Source organism: Pelobates fuscus, chromosome 8 (genome assembly GCF_036172605.1).
Source record: "Pelobates fuscus isolate aPelFus1 chromosome 8, aPelFus1.pri, whole genome shotgun sequence".
In the NCBI taxonomy this organism is placed as follows: domain Eukaryota; kingdom Metazoa; phylum Chordata; class Amphibia; order Anura; family Pelobatidae; genus Pelobates; species Pelobates fuscus.
Genome location: NC_086324.1, coordinates 133,279,476 through 133,299,320, shown reverse-complemented (window position 1 = coordinate 133,299,320; position 19,845 = coordinate 133,279,476).

Here is a 19,845-nt window from a genome sequence, read left to right as displayed (position 1 = left end):
TGGGGGCAGGGGTAGTATAGTGGGGGCAGGGGTAGTATAGTGGGGCAGGGGATGTAGAGGGGCTGTAAAGGGGGCAGTATGGTGGGGGTAAGGACTGTAGTAAGGGAATCGGGGCTGTACTGGAGTTAAGGGATTGGAAGGGATGTGAAGTAAGGGAGTTAGGGGCTGTAGAAGGAAGTATAGGGGCTGTGGTGGGAGCAAAGGGGCAATGTGGTTGGAAACGGGCAGTATGGTGGGAAACAGGGGCAGTAGAGGGGGACACGGGCAGTATGGTGTGGGCACAGGCTGTAACAAGGGACACTGAGGCAATAAAGTGGTGTCACAGGGACAGTATGGTAGGGGGTAAATGGGAAGTAGAGGGGGGGACAGGGGCTGTTGAGGCGGGTGAAAGGGGGGCAGAGGCAGGGGGCAGGGTCTGTAGAGGGAAATAGAGGAGGCACAGGGGATAAAGAGGGGGGCACAAAATCAATAGAGGGGGGCATGGGCAGTATAGTGGGGACAGGGGCTGTAGAGGGGGGCATGGGCAGGGCCGGACTGGGGATACAAAGCAGCCCTGGAGAAAAATGTTATGCCAGCCCCATAAGTCATTGCGCCATATATTGCCGTATGTAATATGTAAGGCTTTATCTTACCACCCCAGATGACAGATGATTGATATAGACGCACACACACAGTTTAATCTAGTGGTACTGGTATCTATAACATGTCTCTACAGGTTTTCAACGTAAACACTGACTTTTCAGAGAAAAGGCAGTGTTTACATTGCTTCAAAGTGACACCGCTAGTGACAGTCACTCAGACGGTCACTAGAGGTGCTTCCTGTGTCAGTGCACCTACATTCAGGGCCTCCACACTCTGGAGGTGCTGAACGTTCCCCATAGAGATACATTGATTCAATGCATCTCTATGAAGAGATGCTGATTGGTGTAGTGTTTTGCAGCCAATCCTATGGCAAAGCATTGGATTGGCTGAGATCATCAAGCTTGATGATCTTAGTCATAGAGGCAGGGCCAGTCGAGGGGAGACCCGCACGCTACGTGGGAGAAAAAAAGGTGAGCAAAAACACTATTTTTAAAACACACATATACCATGACACACACACCATGACACAGACAGACACACACACCATGACACACACACATATACCATGACACACACCCCATGACGGGCAGACACACATCCCATGACAGACAGACAGACACACACACCATGACTCAGGCAGACACACACACACCATGACACAGACAGACACACACACACACAACATACAGACAGACACACACACCATACACACACTATGACGGACAGACACACACACACACACACCATGACACAGACAGACTGTCAGGGTACCTGTGGTCTCTACCTCCGAAAGAGGTAGAGACTTAGCTGTTCCTCCATCCAGACGGTCTGATGGCTCCCTTCCCCGCGGTCTATCCGGTCATGCTAGGCCGGCCGCGAGGGAGTGACTGCCTTTTACAGCATCTAGGCAGGAAGTAGTCATCAGGACACTCCCCCGGAACGACCTGTCAGTCAATTGCTGCAGGACCAATCAGGACGCCTCGGAGGCGTGGTTACTGCTCTGAACAGGGTATTTAACAGAGCTTCTTTCATTAGCTCATTGCCCTGTCGTGGTTCTAGCTTGTTCTAGTCACTCAGTGCTTGTGTATTCTATTATCCCTTTTGGTTTTGACCCGGCTTGTTTACCTTACTCTGCTTATCTCTGTTACCCTTGATTCGGCTTGTCTCTCGCTTACCTGTCTTCTGTTACCCTCGACCTCGGCTTGTCTTTGACCATTCTATACTGTACTACTTACGTTAGTCCGGCCATTCTAAGGTCCGGTATACGTATCTGGCTACTGTTTGTACTCTGCGTGTTGGATCCCTGTCCCGATCCTGACATTACGACAGGGCCAATGGATCCTGCAAGTACAAACAGTAAGCTGGCTGCTCCTGATCCTAGGTTTGAAGCCATGGATCACAGAATGGATCAGATGGCGCTTGCGCTACAGGCTCTATTAGCTTGTGCTAATAACCCACCAGAGGAGATACGTAATACCCCTGTTTCTCCTGTCGGTTCAGGTCTAGAGGTAGCCACAGTGGGTGCTTCTTCTCACATTACCCCCCCAGTACGCTATGGTGGGGCTCCTGAGAAGTGTCGTGGTTTTTTAAACCAAATTAGTATCCACTTTGAATTGCAACCTCGCTCTTATCCTACAGATAGGGCAAAAGTAGGATTTATTATCACCCTACTCATTGAGAAAGCTCTGAGATGGGCCAACCCACTATGGGAGAACGATAACCCATTAGTTTATAACTATAACGCATTTGTAGCTGCTTTTAGAAGAACATTTGACCCTCCAGGTAGAAAGGTTAATGCAGCCAGATTACTGTTGCGCCTGAGACAGGAGAACCGAACACTGGTGGATTATGCACTAGAGTTCAGGTCTCTGGCGGCAGAAATCAAGTGGAATGAGCAGGCTAATATATGGATGTATTTTTGAATGGCCTATCTGATGTAATCCTTGATGAGGTTGCTACCAGAGAACTCCCTGAGAATTTAGAGGATTTAATTTCGTTCATCTCTCGTATAGATGAACGTCTAAGAGAGAGACAGAACACTCGAGAGAGGAACCAGAGACCTTCTTTTAGGTTAGCTCCCGCTTTTCCAAGTCCTGACTCCACGATATCTTTGCTTACTGAACCTATGCAGATAGGGTATACCCGCCTCTCTGAGGAGGAAAGACAGCACAGGAGAAGAGAGGGTTTGTGTATGTATTGTGGAGCCAAGGGTCATTTACTCTCGAACTGTTCTAACCGCCCGGGAAACGCTCGCACCTAAGTCTCTCTAGAGGACAGGCCTTGGGTGTTTCTATTTTGTCCTCTACTCCTAATTATAAAGATCACAGGCTTCTGCTACCAGTTTCCTTAACTTGGGGGAAGGAAGTAGTAAGGGCTATGGCATTGATAGATTCCGGTGCTGCTGAGAATTTTATCGACCAAGCCTTTGCTAGTAAGAACAATTTCCCATCCCAGCTAACGGAGACACCTTTGGCCGTTGAGGCCATAGATGGTAGACCACTACTAGACCCTGTTATCTTTCGTGAGACCATACCCATTGATTTAAATGTTGGTATCCTACACGTGGAGAAATTATCTCTTATGCTCATTTCGTCTCCTTCCGTTCCCATAGTTCTGGGGTACCCATGGTTGAAAAAACATAACCCTATTATCGATTGGGAGTTAGGAGAGATACTCTCGTGGGGCCAGGGCTGCCAGGATCGGTGTTTGTGCAAGGTTTCTCCATTAGCTAATATTAACATACCGGAGAATCCTACTCAGTCCACAGAAAGACAAATACCAGACCTTTACCTAGACTTAAGGGCAGTGTTTGACAAGAAGAATGCCGATTCTTTGCCTCCACACAGGTCATTTGACTGTAAGATTAAGCTTCTACCCGGCACTATGCCTCCGAGGGGCCATGTATATCCTTTGTCTGTTCAGGAAAACTCGGTTCTAGAGGAGTATATTCGGGAGAATTTAGAAAAGGGATTCATCAGGAGGTCTTCTTCTCCGGCCGGGGCTGGGTTCTTTTTCATTAAGAAGACCTTGTATCGATTACCGAGGCTTGAATAAAATAACTGTCAGAGATGCCTATCCTATCCCACTGATTACCGAGTTATTTGATCGTCTTAAGGGATCCAAAATCTTCACCAAGTTAGATCTCAGAGGGGCTTACAATTTGGTGAGAATCCAGCAAGGTCACGAGTGGATGACGGCATTCAATACCCGGTATGGCCATTACGAATACACTGTTATGCCATTTGGACTATGCAATGCTCCTGCAGTATTTCAAGATTTGATTAATGAGGTACTTAGGGAGTTTCAGCATGATTGTGTTATTGTTTACCTGGACGACATACTAATACACTCTAAGGAGATTGAGACTCACCATAGACAGGTCAGAAAGGTATTACACAAGCTGCTGCAACATGGTCTATATTGCAAATTGGAGAAGTGCAGTTTTGATCAGTCTCAGGTAGACTTTCTTGGATACGTGATTTCTGGGGAAGGTTTTAAAATGGATCCTGTAAAACTCCAATCTATTTTAGACTGGCCCTTGCCCAAAGGACTCAAGGCTATCCAAAGGTTTATTGGTTTTTCCAACTACTATAGGCGCTTCATTAAAGGATACTCCTCTATCATTGCGCCTATTACCAATATGACCAAACAAGGGGCTGATACTAAGTTCTGGTCTAAGGAAGCTCTTGGTGCTTTCAAGACTCTCAAGGAACTTTTTGCCTCGGCTCCCATTCTAGTCCATCCTGATACGACTCTGCCTTTCTTGCTTGAGGTCGATGCCTCTGAGACAGCAGTTGGGGCTGTTCTGTCTCAAAGGTTAGGGGTGGATAAACCGTTACACCCTTGTGGTTTCTTCTCTAAGAAATTTTCTGGGCCTGAGAGCAGATATGACATCGGGGAAAGGGAACTGTTAGCAGTCATTAAAGCCTTAAAGGAGTGGAGACATTTGTTGGAGGGGACCCTACACCCTATTACGATTTTGACGGACCACAAAAACTTGTCCTATATTGGGGAGGCTAAGCGCTTATCCTCTAGACAAGCTCGTTGGTCCTTATTCCTGACTCACTTCAATTATGTACTGACTTACAGACCTGGTTCTAAAAACTCTAAAGCCGATGCATTATCTCGCCAATATGAACCTTCTGCTGTACCTGAACCAGTTCTTTCTTCTATAGTTCCGAAATGCAATATCATTGCTAATACGAATCTCAGGATTCATTCTCCATTACTGGCCGAGATCATTAAGTTGCAACATCTAGCACCTAAACAGACTCCTGCGGGACGTCATTTCGTTCCTCCTGCTCTTCAACTGGAACTTTTACAGTGTTTACATAATAGCAAGATGGCGGGACATCCTGGTATTCGCAAAACGTACGCGTTGATCTCTAAGGACTTCTGGTGGCCTGCTTTACGGAGGGATATTGAGGAGTTCATCGCTGCATGTGAAGTTTGTACTAAAACCAAACAACCCCATACGCTTCCATGTGGATTCCTGCACCCCTTGGAGGTTCCAGAAAAACCATGGTCCTGTTTGGCCATGGACTTTATTGTCGATCTACCTATCTCTAAAAGACAGACTGTTATCCTCACCGTGGTTGACAGGTTTACTAAGATGGCACACTTCATTCCCCTGCCTAAACTCCCGTCTTCTCCCGAATTGGCAGAGATATTCGCTAAGGAGATTTTTCGCCTACATGGGATACCCTCTCAAATTGTATCGGACAGAGGCTCCCAATTTGTTTCCCGCTTTTGGAGGTCCTTCTGCTCTCAACTTGGTATTAAATTAAACTTTTCTTCTGCCTATCATCCTCAGTCTAACGGAGCTGCTGAACGTACCAACCAGAAAATTGAACAATATTTACGATGCTTTGTTTCTGAACACCAGGATGATTGGGTCGGTTTGATTCCTTGGGCGGAGTTTGCACACAACAATCTCGTTTGCGATTCTACTCATTCAAGCCCCTTCTTCATGAATTATGGTTTTCATCCGTCTATTCTTCCTTCGGATTCTCCTTCCCAGGGGGTGCCGTCGGTTGATGTTCATGTTGCCAATTTGAGGAAGTTGTGGGATCAAACTCGACAAATCCTTGTGCACAACTCTATGTTGGTCAAGAAACACGCTGATAAACGTAGAAGGGCGGCTCCGGTCTTTGTTCCAGGTGATAGGGTATGGTTGAGCACGAGGAACATCCGTTTAAAAGTGCCCTCCATGAAGTTCGCTCCTCGTTATATTGGACCCTACAGGGTGCTGACCCGTATCAATCCAGTTGCGTATCGTTTAGCTCTTCCTAATACCTTACGCATCCCGAACTCGTTTCACGTTTCATTGCTGAAACCACTCATATGTAACAGATTTTCCTCTACAATAGCCCCTCCTCGCTCCGTTCAGGTGGAGGGTCAGGAGGAGTATGAGGTTAACTCTATTATTGATTCTCGAATCTCCCGGGGGAGAGTACAATATCTGGTTGATTGGAAGGGATATGGTCCTGAGGAGAGGAGTTGGGTACCTCAGGAGGATGTTCATGCTCCCCGTCTCCGCAGGGCGTATCACTCTCGCTTCCCATCTCGTCCCGGTTCATTCCGCCCGGTGGGCGTATCTGAGAGGGGGGGTACTGTCAGGGTACCTGTGGTCTCTACCTCCGAAAGAGGTAGAGACTTAGCTGTTCCTCCATCCAGACGGTCTGATGGCTCCCTTCCCCGCGGTCTATCCGGTCATGCTAGGCCGGCCGCGAGGGAGTGACTGCCTTTTACAGCATCTAGGCAGGAAGTAGTCATCAGGACACTCCCCCGGAACGACCTGTCAGTCAATTGCTGCAGGACCAATCAGGACGCCTCGGAGGCGTGGTTACTGCTCTGAACAGGGTATTTAACAGAGCTTCTTTCATTAGCTCATTGCCCTGTCGTGGTTCTAGCTTGTTCTAGTCACTCAGTGCTTGTGTATTCTATTATCCCTTTTGGTTTTGACCCGGCTTGTTTACCTTACTCTGCTTATCTCTGTTACCCTTGATTCGGCTTGTCTCTCGCTTACCTGTCTTCTGTTACCCTCGACCTCGGCTTGTCTTTGACCATTCTATACTGTACTACTTACGTTAGTCCGTCCATTCTAAGGTCCGGTATACGTATCTGGCTACTGTTTGTACTCTGCGTGTTGGATCCCTGTCCCGATCCTGACACAGACACACACACACCATGACACAGACAGACACACACACACCATGACACACACACACATCCCATGACACACACCCCATGACGGGCAGACAAACATCCCATGACAGACAGACAGACACACACACCATGACACAGGCAGACACACACACACACACCATGACACAGACAGACACGCACACAACATACAGACAGACACACACACACCATGACACACACACATATACCATGACACACACCCCATGACGGGCAGACACACATCCCATGACAGACAGGCACACACACCATGACACAGGCAGACACTAACACACACACACACCATACACACACTATGACGGACAGACACACACACACCATGACGGACAGACAGACACACACACCATGACGGACAGACAGACACACACACACACCATGACGGACAGACAGACACACACACACACACCATGACGGACAGACAGACACACACACACACCATGACGGACAGACAGACAGACACACACACACCATGACGGATATACAGACACACACACACACACCATGACGGACAGACAGACACACACACCATACAGGACAGACACACACACACACCATACAGACAGACACACACACACCATACAGACAGACAGACAGACACACACACACCATACAGACAGACACACACACACACCATACAGACACACACACACACACCATGACAGACACACACACACACACCATGACAGACCGACACCATGACACAGACACACATACACACACCATGACAGACAGACACACACCATACAGACAGACACCATGACACAGACAAACAGACAGACAGACACATTAACACACATTACTTACATAACACACATTACTCCTACCTGGCTGCCAGGGGGGCGTGCAGTGCAGACTGCTGACTGTGCTGGCGGCCGCTGGGGGACTTGTGCTGGAGTCTGGCGGCCGCTGTGGGAGGTCTGCTGGCGGCCGCATGTGATATTCCGGCCCCGGTCTCATTCAGCTGCACGCTGGGGAGCAGAGCCAGCACAGCACAGCTTCACATGCGGCCGCCAGCATACCTCCCCCAGCGGCCGCCAGCAGACCTCCCCCAGCGGCCGCCAGCAGACCCAGGTGTCTGCCCGGCCCCAGGTGCCGACGGCCCACCGGGAATTTTCCCGGTATCCCGGTGGGCCAGTCCGGCCTTGGGCATGGGCTGTATAGGGGCGCATAGGCAGAATGGTGGGGCAGAGGCTTTAGAGGGAAAGAGGGGCTGTAGACAGGGCAGGGCAGGGGCTGTAGAGGGAAATAGAGGAGCTGTAGAGGGGCAGTATGGTGGGGCAGGGGTTATGGAGGGAAATAGAGGTGCTGTAGAGTGGCACATGGGGCAGTAGAGGAGGACAGGGTCAGTATGGTGGGGGCAGGGGCTATAGAAGTGCTGTAGAGGGGCAAAAGGTGGCAGTATGGTGGGGCACGGGCTATAGAGGATTGTAGAGGGGACATGGGCAGTATGGTGGGGGCAGGGTCTATGGAGGGAAATAGGAGTGCTGGAGAGGGGCACATGGGGCAGTAGAGTGGGGACAGAGGCTATAGAGGGGATGTTAAGGGGCAGGGGTAGTATGGTGGGGCAGGGGCTATAGAGGGGCTGTTAAGGGGCAGGGGTAGTATGGTGGGGCAGTTTGGTGGGGCAGGGGCTGTAGAGGGGGCAGGGGTAGTATGGTGGGGCAGGTGCTATAGAGGGAAAAAAAGTGCTGTAGAGGGGCACATGAGGCAGTAGAGGGGGCAGGGGCACTATGGTGGGGCAGGGGTTATAGAGGGGCTGTAAAGGGGGCAGGGGTAGTATGGTGGGGCAGTTTGGAGGGGCAGGGGCTGTAGAGGGTGCAGTATGGTGGGGCAGGGGCTATAGAGGGAAAACTAAGTGCTGTAGAGGGGCACATGGGGCAGTAGAGGGGGCAGGGGCACTATGGTGGGGCAGGGGCTATAGAGGGGCTGTAAAGGGGGCAGGGGTAGTATGGTGGGGCAGTTTGGAGGGGCAGGGGCAGTATGGTAGGGCAGGGGCTATAGAGGTGGCAGGGGTAGTATGGTATGGTGGGGGCAGGGGCTATAGAGGTGGCAGGGGAGTATGGTGGGGCAGGAGGAGTATAGTGGGGGCAGGGGGAGTATGGTGGGGCAGGGGGAGTATGGTGGGGGCAGGGGGAGTATAGTGGGGGCAGGGGCCGTATAGTGGGGGTGGGGGCAGGGGGAGTATAGAGGGGGCAGGGGGAGTATAGTGGGGCAGGGGGAGTATAGTGGGGGCAGGGGGAGTATGGTGGGGGAAGGGATAGTATAGTGGGGGAAGGGATAGTATAGTGGGGGCAGGAATAGTATAGTGGGGGAAGGGATAGTATAGTTGGGGCAGGGGCAGTGGAAGTATAGTGGGGGCAGGGGGAGTATAGAGGGGGCAGGGGGAGTATAGTGGGGGCAGGGGGAGTATGGTGGGGCAGGGGGAGTATGGTGGGGCAGGGGGAGTATGGTGGGGGCAGGGATAGTATAGTGGGGGCAGGGGCAGTGGCAGTATAGTGGGGGCAAGGGGAGTATAGTGGGGGCAGTATAGTGGGGGCAGGGGAAGTATGGTGGGGGCAGGGATAGTATAGTGGGGGCAGGGATAGTATAGTGGGGGCAGGGGCTGTATAGTGGGGGCAGGGGCAGTGACAGTATAGTGGGGCAGGGGGAGTATAGTGGGGGCAGGGGGAGTATAGTGGAGGCAGGGGTAGTATGGTGGGGGCAGGGGGAGTATAGTGGGGGCAGGGGGAGTATGGTGGGGGCAGGGGGAGTATGGTGGGGCAGGGATAGTATAGTGGGGGCATGGATAGTATAGTGGGGGCAGGGGCCATATGGTGGGGGAAGGGGCAGTATAGTGGGGGCAGGGGGAGTATAGTGGGGGCAGGGGGAGTATAGTGGGGGCAGGGGGAGTATGGTGGGGGCAGGGGGAGTATAGTGGGGGCAGGGATAGTATAGTGGGGCAGGGGGAGTATAGTGGGGCAGGGGGAGTATAGTGAGGGCAGGGGGAGTATAGTGGGGGCAGGGAGAGTATAGTGGGGGCAGGGAGAGTATGGTGGGGCCAGGGGGAGTATAGTGGGGGCAGGGGCTGTAGAAAGGGGCTGCAAAAAAACTTTTGATTTAAAAAAAATAAAAGTAAACATACTAAAAGTTCTTCCCCCACCCCTTCCCCTCTCAGAGGCTTACCTTGGGCCAGGGAGGGGAGAGCCTTACCCCTGCTGGTCGGCTGGGACAGGATACACTGGAGGCTGGAGCTGCAGTCAGGACCGCTGGGGAGTCTGGGAGCAGTAGAAGTCCCGCCCCCTTCTGACATCATCAGAGGAGGACGGCTGACTTCACTGCCCTGCTCCTGCTGTGTGCTGGCTGCAGGGAGAGAGGTGAGTTTAAAAATCCGATTCTCCAGCCAGAGGCAGGGGCGGAGCCAGAGGCAGGGGATTCGGATTTTTGCGCCCCCCTCCTCTGGCGTAAATGTTTTACAAACTTTTCTGTAGGGACCATGTGTGTGTCAGTGAACTAGTCTGTAGTGAGTATTTGTGTGTCAGTGAGCTTTTCTGTAGTGTGTGTGTGTGTGAGACAGTGAGCTTGTCTGTAAAAAGCTTGTGCGTGTCAGAGTTTATCTGTACTATGTTTGTGTGTGTATACCAATAAGCTTGTCTGTGAGATTGTCTGTCAGTGAGATTGTCTGTCAGTGAGATTGTCTGTCAGTGAGCCTATGTGTGTGCATCTGTGAGCTTGTGTTTTTATGTTAATGAGCTTATATATATCTGTGAGATTGTTTGTTTGCCTATGAGGCTGTGTTTCAATGAGCTTGTGTGTGTGTCAGTGAGGTTGTCTGTCTGTGTCTGCGTGTGAGTATGCTTATTGTATATTTAAACATTTTTACTCTGAAAGGACCAATATTTTATATTAGAAAAATAAATATATATTTGTTATATAACTCAATCATCTGGGGTGGCAAGACATAGCCTTAAATATGACAATATATGGCGCAATCACTTATGTGGCTGGCATAGATTTTTCTTCCAGGGCGGCTTTGCATCCCCAGTCCGGCCTTGGTTTGCAACATTGGAAAGTGCTTCAAACTTTTTTTTTTTTGCCTTCTTTTGAATAGACAGCACCACAAATGTTAGAAACACTAAACTTGATAGACACGTCTCTTTTCATGTAACTATGCCACAATAAAGTGCTTTGTTATGAGACATCCTACGGGCCCAGCTTTGGATCGTAGAGGATCCAGACTATTCTACCCCGTTATGTTTTTGTTTTTTGTTTTTTAACCTATATATCCTGGTGTTTTGCGGCACAGCACTTTGCTCTTACTGGTACTTTGTATATGTAGCTTTATATTGGGGATTGAATTACCCATGCCGCCTTTTTTGACATAGCATCTTAATCCAGTCTATACAATACATTCCTTATAAACACACACTCTATACAAGCTGCAACTCCCTCTCCCTCCTATACATATACACCCTGCATCCACTACACGCACACTTCCTTACACACATACTTCATCCCATACACACACTGGATTCCCCATATACACACACTACATTTTCTAAGCACACACATTACATCCCCTGTCATAGCTCTAAGTTCCTGCAAGATGGTGATGGAATGGGGGGCCATCCCTCTGGGTGACTCAGAAGTCTGGCCCTGTGGGCAGACTCAGAGAAGGTGTCCAGTTTTTGAACTGTGTAAAGAGTCCCTGCCCTGGACCCAGGTATATATTCTAGCTAGATCAGCTCATTAACTGTCTATACCTCAGCTGAAAATATATTTGACTATCTCAAAAATGTAAGTGTGACATGCAGGACAACCTAACGACAAACCTATTCATGGACAAAGAATGACAACCTTCTAGGGCAGGGATAGGCAACCTTCTGGCACTCCAGATATTTTAGACTACAGCCCCATAATGCTCTGACACCCATAGTGCTGGCAAAGCATCAGGGGAGGTGTAGTCCAAAACATCTGGAGTGTTGAAGGTTGCCTATGCCTCTTCTAGGGTGTCATGTGATGCATGTGAAGGCCAATCAGATTTGACAGGTGTCAGAGGAAGAATGGAGAAGAACAAAAAAACACCCCTACACAATTTGCATGTCAGATATGAGTTTGACTTGCCTTGCTTCCCTTACCACACTGGTCTCGCCACAGCTGCTCTGCCTCCCTGGTTAAGATCTTCAAGATTGATGCTAATCATAGGTGTACACAGCCAATTTCATTAAGATGAGCACCATGGACTACTTCTCTATGCTATTTTTTTCATTTTATATAATAATAATATTCCAAAGAGCATAAACATTACCCACTGCAGTGGTTATGGCACAAGGACTTTAAGGACCGCAGGTGCCTTGGAGATCCATGACAAATGTCAAATCCTCCTAAAAATTGCAGTGCAGAGGTTCCTATGCCTTATGCATTCCTTTAAATAATCACATATGTCTTTTTTGGTTTACAAACCAAAAACAGTGAGGTGTGTGTGCGTGTGCTAAGTCTCTCTGATTGAGAAATGACTGTGTGTTGTGTATGAGTGGGGTGACTAATTGTGGTAGCTACGATGTATAGGGTTTGGCTGTGTATGAGGTGGCTGTACGTATTATGTATGTGGCAGTCTGTGTATGATGTGGATAGGTGTGAGTGATTACAGGGGCGGACTGAGAACCCTCAGGGCCCCCGGGCAAAATAAATCAAGGGCCCCCTTACAGGCCCCACCCATACTCCGCAGCAAGCGCCACCCATGTCCCGCCTCCATGCACCGCCTCCAGCCACACCCTACACAATCTTTAGACACAAGGAACAAAAGTGCAATAATCCCTTCAAGGCCCCAGTAGAGACTACAATTGAGGGCTAATGGGCCATGGAGGGGGGTCTTTCTAGCAGAGGCTATCTCAGTGTCCTTTAGAGAGAGTGTTAGAAAGAATCCCCTCCAGGCCCTATTAGAGACTACAATGGAGTCTAACAGGCTTGGAAGGGGGTCTTTCTAACAGAGGCCATCTCAGTGTCCCTGCTGGAAACAGTCGCCTCCAGGCCCCAGTAGAGACTACAATTGAGGGCTAATGGGCCATGGAGGGGGGGGAGCATTCTAGCAGAGGCTATCTCAGTGTCCTTTAGAGAGTGTGTTAGAAAGAATTTCCTCCAGGTCCCATTAGAGACTACAATGGAGTCTAATGGGGCCTGGAGGGGGGTCTCTCCAACACTCTGGTTCCTATTCACAATACAGCAACACAACATAGCTGATACCTAGGCCAAGTTGGCTCCTCTTACCTTAATTACTGTTGCTGGCTGGCAGTCTGTGGGCTTGCTGGAAGGCTGTGGGCTTACTGGCTGTGGCTGGCAGGCTGTGGGCTTGCTGGCAGGCTGTGGGCTTGCTGGCTACTGCCGGCAGGCTGTGGGCTTGCTGGCTGCAGCTGGCAGGCTGTGGGCTTGCTGGAAGGCTGTGGGCTTACTGGCTGTGGCTGGCAGGCTGTGGGCTTGCTGGCAGGCTGTGGGCTTACTGGCTACTGCCGGCAGGCTGTGGGCTTGCTGGCTGCGGCTGGCAGGCTGTGGGCTTGCTGGCTGCGGCTGGCAGGCTGTGGCTTGCTGGCTGGAAGGCTGTGGCTTGCTGGCTGCGGTTGGCAGGCTGTGGGGTTGCTGGCTTTAAGCCTAACTGGTGGCCTGTAGGCTGGCTGGCTGTCTACTGGCCAGCCTGTGGGCTGGCTGGCCTGTGGGTTGGCTGGCTTGCTGGCTACTGGGGCACTCGTAGATTATTTAAAGAAATAATCCATGCACAATAACCACTACTACTCTGTGTAGTCGTTATGGTGCCAGGAGGGCCGGGCCCCCCTCCCAGAGTAAGTAGTCAAACCGTTTAAGAACAGTTTGACAACTTACCTGGGGTCTGCTGGGATATGAGGCTGTAGTAGGGTATAGGAGCAGTGGGGCAATGTGTAAGGGGTGCAGTCTGTGTGAAAGGTTCAGTGTGTGTGAGGGGGTGTAGTGTGTGAATGTGTAGGGTGTGTGGGGCAATGTGTGTACGAGGGGGCTGTGTATGTGTGTGGCAATGTTAGTATGGGGGGCTGTGTGTGTATGGGTGGGCAGTGTATGTGTGTGTGTGTGAGGCAATGTGTGTAAATGTGTATGGTGTGTGTGGGGGCAGTGTGTGTGTATGGTGTGTGTGGGGGCAGTGTGTGTGTATGGGGGGCAGTGTGTGAATGTGTATGGTGTGGGGGCAGTGTGTTTATGGGGCTAAAGTTCACTCTCACCACTGCGACCACCAGGAATACCTGGTGGTCACAGTGTTGAGAGTGAACTCTAGCCCGTAGCTCCAAGGCTAGAGTTTACTCTTGCAAGAGCCGTAACATTGCCGTGGTAACCGCGGCAACGATCTGTGCTCGCGCAAGAAGGACCCAGAGGAGCTGCAGGCTGAGCTCCCGGGTCCTCTCTTCCTCCCTCCCCTGCCGGCTGCCCGCATGGTGCCTGCGGACAGGGGAGGGGGCAATTGCCCTCCTCTTACTCCCCCCTCCCCCTCTTCTTACCCCCCCTCCCCCTCTTCTTACCCCCTTCTTACCCCCATTCTTACTCTCCCCTCTTCTTACTCCCCCCTCCCCCTCTCCTTACTCCCCCTTCTTACTCTCCCCATCTTCTTACTCCCCCTCCCCCTCTTCTTACTCCCACCTCTTCTTACTCCTCCCTCTTCTTACTCCTCCCTCTTCTTACTCCCCCCTCTTCTTACCCCCTCCCCCCTCTTCTTACCCCCCTCCCCCTCTTCTTACTCCCCCTTCCTCTTTTTACTCCACCCTCCCCTCTTCTTACCCCCTTTACTCCCCCCCTCTCTTCTTAATCTCCCCTCTTCTTACTCCCTCCCCCCTCTTCTTACTCTCCCCTCCCCCTCTTCTAACTCCCCCCTTCCTCTTTTACTCCCCCTCCCCCTCTTCTTACTCCCCCCTCCCTTCTTACCCCCTCTCTCTCTTCTTACCCCCTCCCTTCTTACCCCCCCTCCCTCTTCTTACCCCCCTCTCTTCTTACCCCCTCCCTCTCTCTTCTTACCCCCCTCCCTCTCTCTTTTTACCCCCCTCCCTCTCTCTTTTAACCCCCCTCTCTCTTTTAACCTCCCCTCTCTCTTTTAACCTCCCCTCCCTCTCTCTTTTAACCCCTCCTCTCTCTTTTAACCCCCCTCCCTCTCTCTTTTACCCCCCCTCCCTCTCTCTTTTAACCCCCCTCCCTCTTTTAAACCCCCCTCCCTCTCTCTTTTAACCCATCTCCCTCTTTTAAACCCCCCTCCCTCTCTCTTTTAACCCATCTCTTTTAACAACCCCCCCTCTCTTAACCCCCCTCCCTTTTAACCCCCCTCCCTCTCTCTTTTAACCCCCTCCCTCTCTCTTTTTACCCCCCTCCCTCTCTCTTTTAACCCCCCCCTCCCTCTCTCTTTTAACCCCCCTCCCTCTCTCTTTTAACCCCCCCTCCCTCTCTCTTTTAACCCCCCTCCCTCTCTCTTTTAACCCCCCTCCCTCTCTCTTTTTACCCCCCCTCTCTTTTTACCCCCTCCCTCTCTCTTTAAACCCCCCCTCCCTCTCTCTTTTAACCCCCCCTCTCTCTTTTAACCCCCCCCTCCCTCTCTCTTTTAACCCCTCTCCCTCTCTCTTTTAACCCCCTCCCTCTCTCTTTTTACCCCCCACCCTCTCTCTTTTAACCCCCCCTCCCTCTCTCTTTTAACCCCCCTCCCTCTCTCTTTTAACCCCCCCCTCTCTCTTTTAACCCCCCCTCCCTCTCTCTTTTAACCCCCCCTCCCTCTCTCTTTTAACTCCCCCCCCTCTCTCTCTTTTAACTCCCCTCCCCCCCTCCCCTCCCTCCCTCCCTCCCTCTCTCTTTTTACCCCCTCCCCGTAGCGTGGCCGAGAGGCTCTGTGTCCGCGGTGCCGACCGGATTGATAGGAAGGTGCACACACACTGAGTGTGCACCTTCCTGTCAGTCCGGCCGGGTACAGGAAACAGAAACTCCTGTTCCGCGCGGAACAGGAGTTTCTGTTTCCTGTACCCGGCCGGACTGACAGGAAGGTGCACACTCAGTGTGTGTGCACCTTCCTATAACTCCGGCCGGCACCGCGGACGCAGAGCAGCTCAGCCACGCTACGGGGAGGGAAGGTGAGAAGCTGCAGCCGCCTGAGCGCTCTTAAGAGAGCGCTCAGGCGGCTGCAGCATTTAAAGGGGCGGCCAGGCCCCCTGATGGCGGGCCCCCCTCCCGGCCGGGCCCTCGGACCATGTCCGAAGTGCCCGACCGGTCAGTCCGCCCCTGAGTGATTATGTGGCAGTGCATGATGTGTGGGAGTAAATAATATGTGTCAGTGGTGTGTGGCTGACACACCATGACACATACAAACATACTGATGCACAGTGACCCTTACAAACATACTGACGCACAGTGACCCATGCAAAGTTACTGATACGCACCGAGTGACCTATATAAACCCACTGACACACACAGTGACACATACAAACACACTGACAAACAGACGCACACAGTGACATTTAAAAAGGAATGGGGTGAAGAGTCAGCGCTACGTAGCCACAGAGAAATATAGTTTAGAACGGCTGCACACCTTAAAAGGGGAGTTCCCCTAATCCCCTTATATAAGTAACATAAAACACGAAAACAGAAATGAAAAGGGTGCGCCTAACTTACATAAAAATAATATTATGCATAAATAAAATAATAATAAAATAATAGTCCAAAGTCCTACAATAAGTCCGAAGTGGTAAGTTCCACAAAGTATGGAGGATGCTTGAGGATGATGTCAGTCTTTACGCCTATGCACTTGTAGTTCGGTGATGATATGTGAAGATAAAAGCAGGAAAACAAAAATCCCAATGGTACAGTATGTCAGCAAGGTGAAAGGGGATAAAATAGTGATAATGAAAATTACTCACAATTTTCAGAGCTAAAATCCAGCTCTGATATTATATGCGTGAAGTGGAATGATCCCCACTCAAGGATATATAGGGTGACGCTGGTCAGCAAGTAGTGCAGGTGAAAAGTCCAGCGATGATCCGGCTCGGCCGATAATAAGAGAAAATAAAATATAGTGCTCTCTGTATGGCAGATAAAAATGCTAGAAGAAAATAAAAATATACTCACAGTATATAGAGCAGGCTGAACTGCTCGGTGTAAGCGTATGGGTGGTATAATCCCCACCTATGGATTCTTTGCGCTATTGCGTGGGTTTATAAATTATAAGTAAGGTCAGGTTAAAAAAGGTAAAAAAAAAAAAAAAAAAAAGGATATTTAAAGGAATATGGCAAACAAGATATTTTGGTGCCAAAAATTCCTTTATTACAAATATAAAATATAAAATATAAAATGTATAATATCTAGACGCGTTTCGCCTAAAGAGGCTTCTTCAAGTAGATAATCACACAGTGCACATTACTAAGTACTCAGGCGACCTTTACCTCTCTAAATTATTGCGAGAAGTGACTTGCTGCCGTCACTCTTTGAACCACCTAATCACTAGTACTCTTGCGTGGCAAATTATCATGCTACACCAATAAAATGCTTCTCTAAGAGTCCTACTCGATTCTAACAGTGACTCCTACTCGATTCTCACTAGAGGTGTATTTAACCTTGCAATGGAAACATTGCAGTTTCTTAAAACTAAAGGGCCACTGCACCCAGACCACAGGTTAGGTCGAGTAGGTGAGGGGCTCAGGACAGGCAGGGAAATCTTTAGATTGTCTAGCTTTCTGGTGTACAACCAAAAGAACACTTTATATCTTTATTAATTTACTCCTGAGGAAGTCTTCATTGTAAAAGCCTATGGTGCGTTCCCCAAGCTTGAAGGGAAGATCTGTTTGCGTTCCAGTTTGGGATTTTTTGAAAGTCACTTACACCAGGAAGTACCGTTTGCTCCAGCAGCATTTTTAGGGTGTTTATTTTTTATTTTATTTTTTGTATAGGGTATAGGGTGTTTTTTTTTTTTTTTTGTGGCAATGTGAGATCCTATAATCTCGCTGCTGGCTCAAGGAGGTCCCCCTCACTTCCAGAGTCAGAGCTCAAAGCACAGACAGGAGCCTAGGCTCTAGGAAGCCTCCTTATGATACTCTTTCTGTATATTTTGCAGATTATTTTCCTATTTTGCCCCTGTGATTTCAGTTAAAAATATTTTACATCCATTTTTTCTAAGTTTTTCTGTATTTTAAATGTTTCCATTAAAGCTTGATTTTTAGTACCCAGCCACCTGCAGTGCTATTTCTTTTTCGGACCCCCATGGTGGATGTTTTCTGCATTTATCTAAGCAGCTCATGAATTGTTAGCAACCGTTCCCATTTATAAAAGTAAACGCATGTTGGTTCAAGAACTACATTTCATGCATTGACAAATGTGTTTGCGACATTATGGAATATCACTCGTATTCAGAATATACTATCAATCCAGCTGGACAAAATACATAAATATTCATGAACACAATTTGGTTATATATCACCCATAATTTACACGTATCACAGCCATATATTTGTTAGTGGAGACATAATTGTTTTCTGAAACTTTATAAGCTAATAGATAGATATATTTTCCCTCCTTCTGTTGGCAATACGATTGTTTGGCAAGCGCATTGCCTTGGCTTCTATAGTAATGGGTTTTATGGATGGCAAAGCTCTTGTTTAGTAATTAGATGGCAAGCAACATGCTTTAGAAAGACAACATAGTTTGCAAAATGCAAAGCTTCGTCTCAGTCTGTTTAAATATGGCAGAGAGCCCTGTCTCTATTTCCTTCAATATATTCCTGTGGATGCGTGATTGTGTATGGATTATGGTTGGAATTAAGCAGAACGTATGGAACTTATCGTGTGTCATTATCAAATGCACTGTTGTAAGCATCCTTCTCAACATTTGGGGTAATAAACATAACCCCACTTGCCTTTAATTCTAGGATGTGAAAACAGCACTCAATAGAACACAAGAGTATCATTAAATTAATTAGTTCTGGTGCTAATTGCGTAAGGAAGCTAACTATTGTTGTGAAGTAGAAATTGTAACACTTCTTAATTAATATTAAAATCGCTCGGTAATAAGAACCAAGGGAAGAAATGAATCCGTTTATCCTTCTTTCTGCTCCCTTGAGAAAACAAATGTTTTTGGGTAGCAAATGAAATCCCCTTATCACATCCAACACATACTGCATTGAAAACATATTTACTATAGTCATAATTTGCATTTCTCTAAAGGAATCAGTACCATTTAATTCCCGTGTGGATTTTGATGTGTTTAATGGGCAACAATTTATACAGTCTCTTAGCAACAAATTATAGTTTGTAAGGTGAAACAAAGAAGATTCGAGGCTCACTATTCTTAAATCAATAAAGTATACATTTCCTTATTCTTTCCTATTCTGTGTAATACATCATATCTAAAACATTTCTTGATTTTGAATTCTCAAATACACCTGTCAGAAGGCAATAGGAGATCGAGAAGGAACAGTGTGTGCACAATAATGAATCATTTTCTGTTTTGGATGTAAGAAAAAGCATTCAATTAATTTCACTAAATCCCTCTTGACACAAATTTGTTTGAAATAAATAATTAAATGCTATATATATATATATTGATAATTTTCCTAGAATAAAATGATGCAAATTGTAATATTTATCACAAAAGTGTGTCATAAATTATAGATAAGCTTTCGTGCTTTGAAAAAAATGACTAGCCAAACTTTTAATGTGTTGATCATTAGAATCAAATTTGTGAGTATACAGGATATACAGCCCTCCCAGCTTCGAGGGGCACCTCTTGTCTTGTGAGGAAAAATCTACTTTTCAATCTCTGCCTTTTGAGTGGGAAACAATGGAGCTATAGTAAAGCACTATGAAGTCATTATTTTAACCATTAGTTAGCAATGAGTAAAGAGATCTCAGGAGCAGATACGACACACCTCTCTTTTGTATGATATATATATATATATATATATATATATATATATATATATATATTGTGACAAAAGTACTCCTTTCCCTTGGTACCTTGTCCTGGGATTGGGGTGTTACACACAGTCTTTTCAGGCTTTAGAGACACTTCACACGCTGGATGAGGTAAAAGGACTTGCTCTTTTAT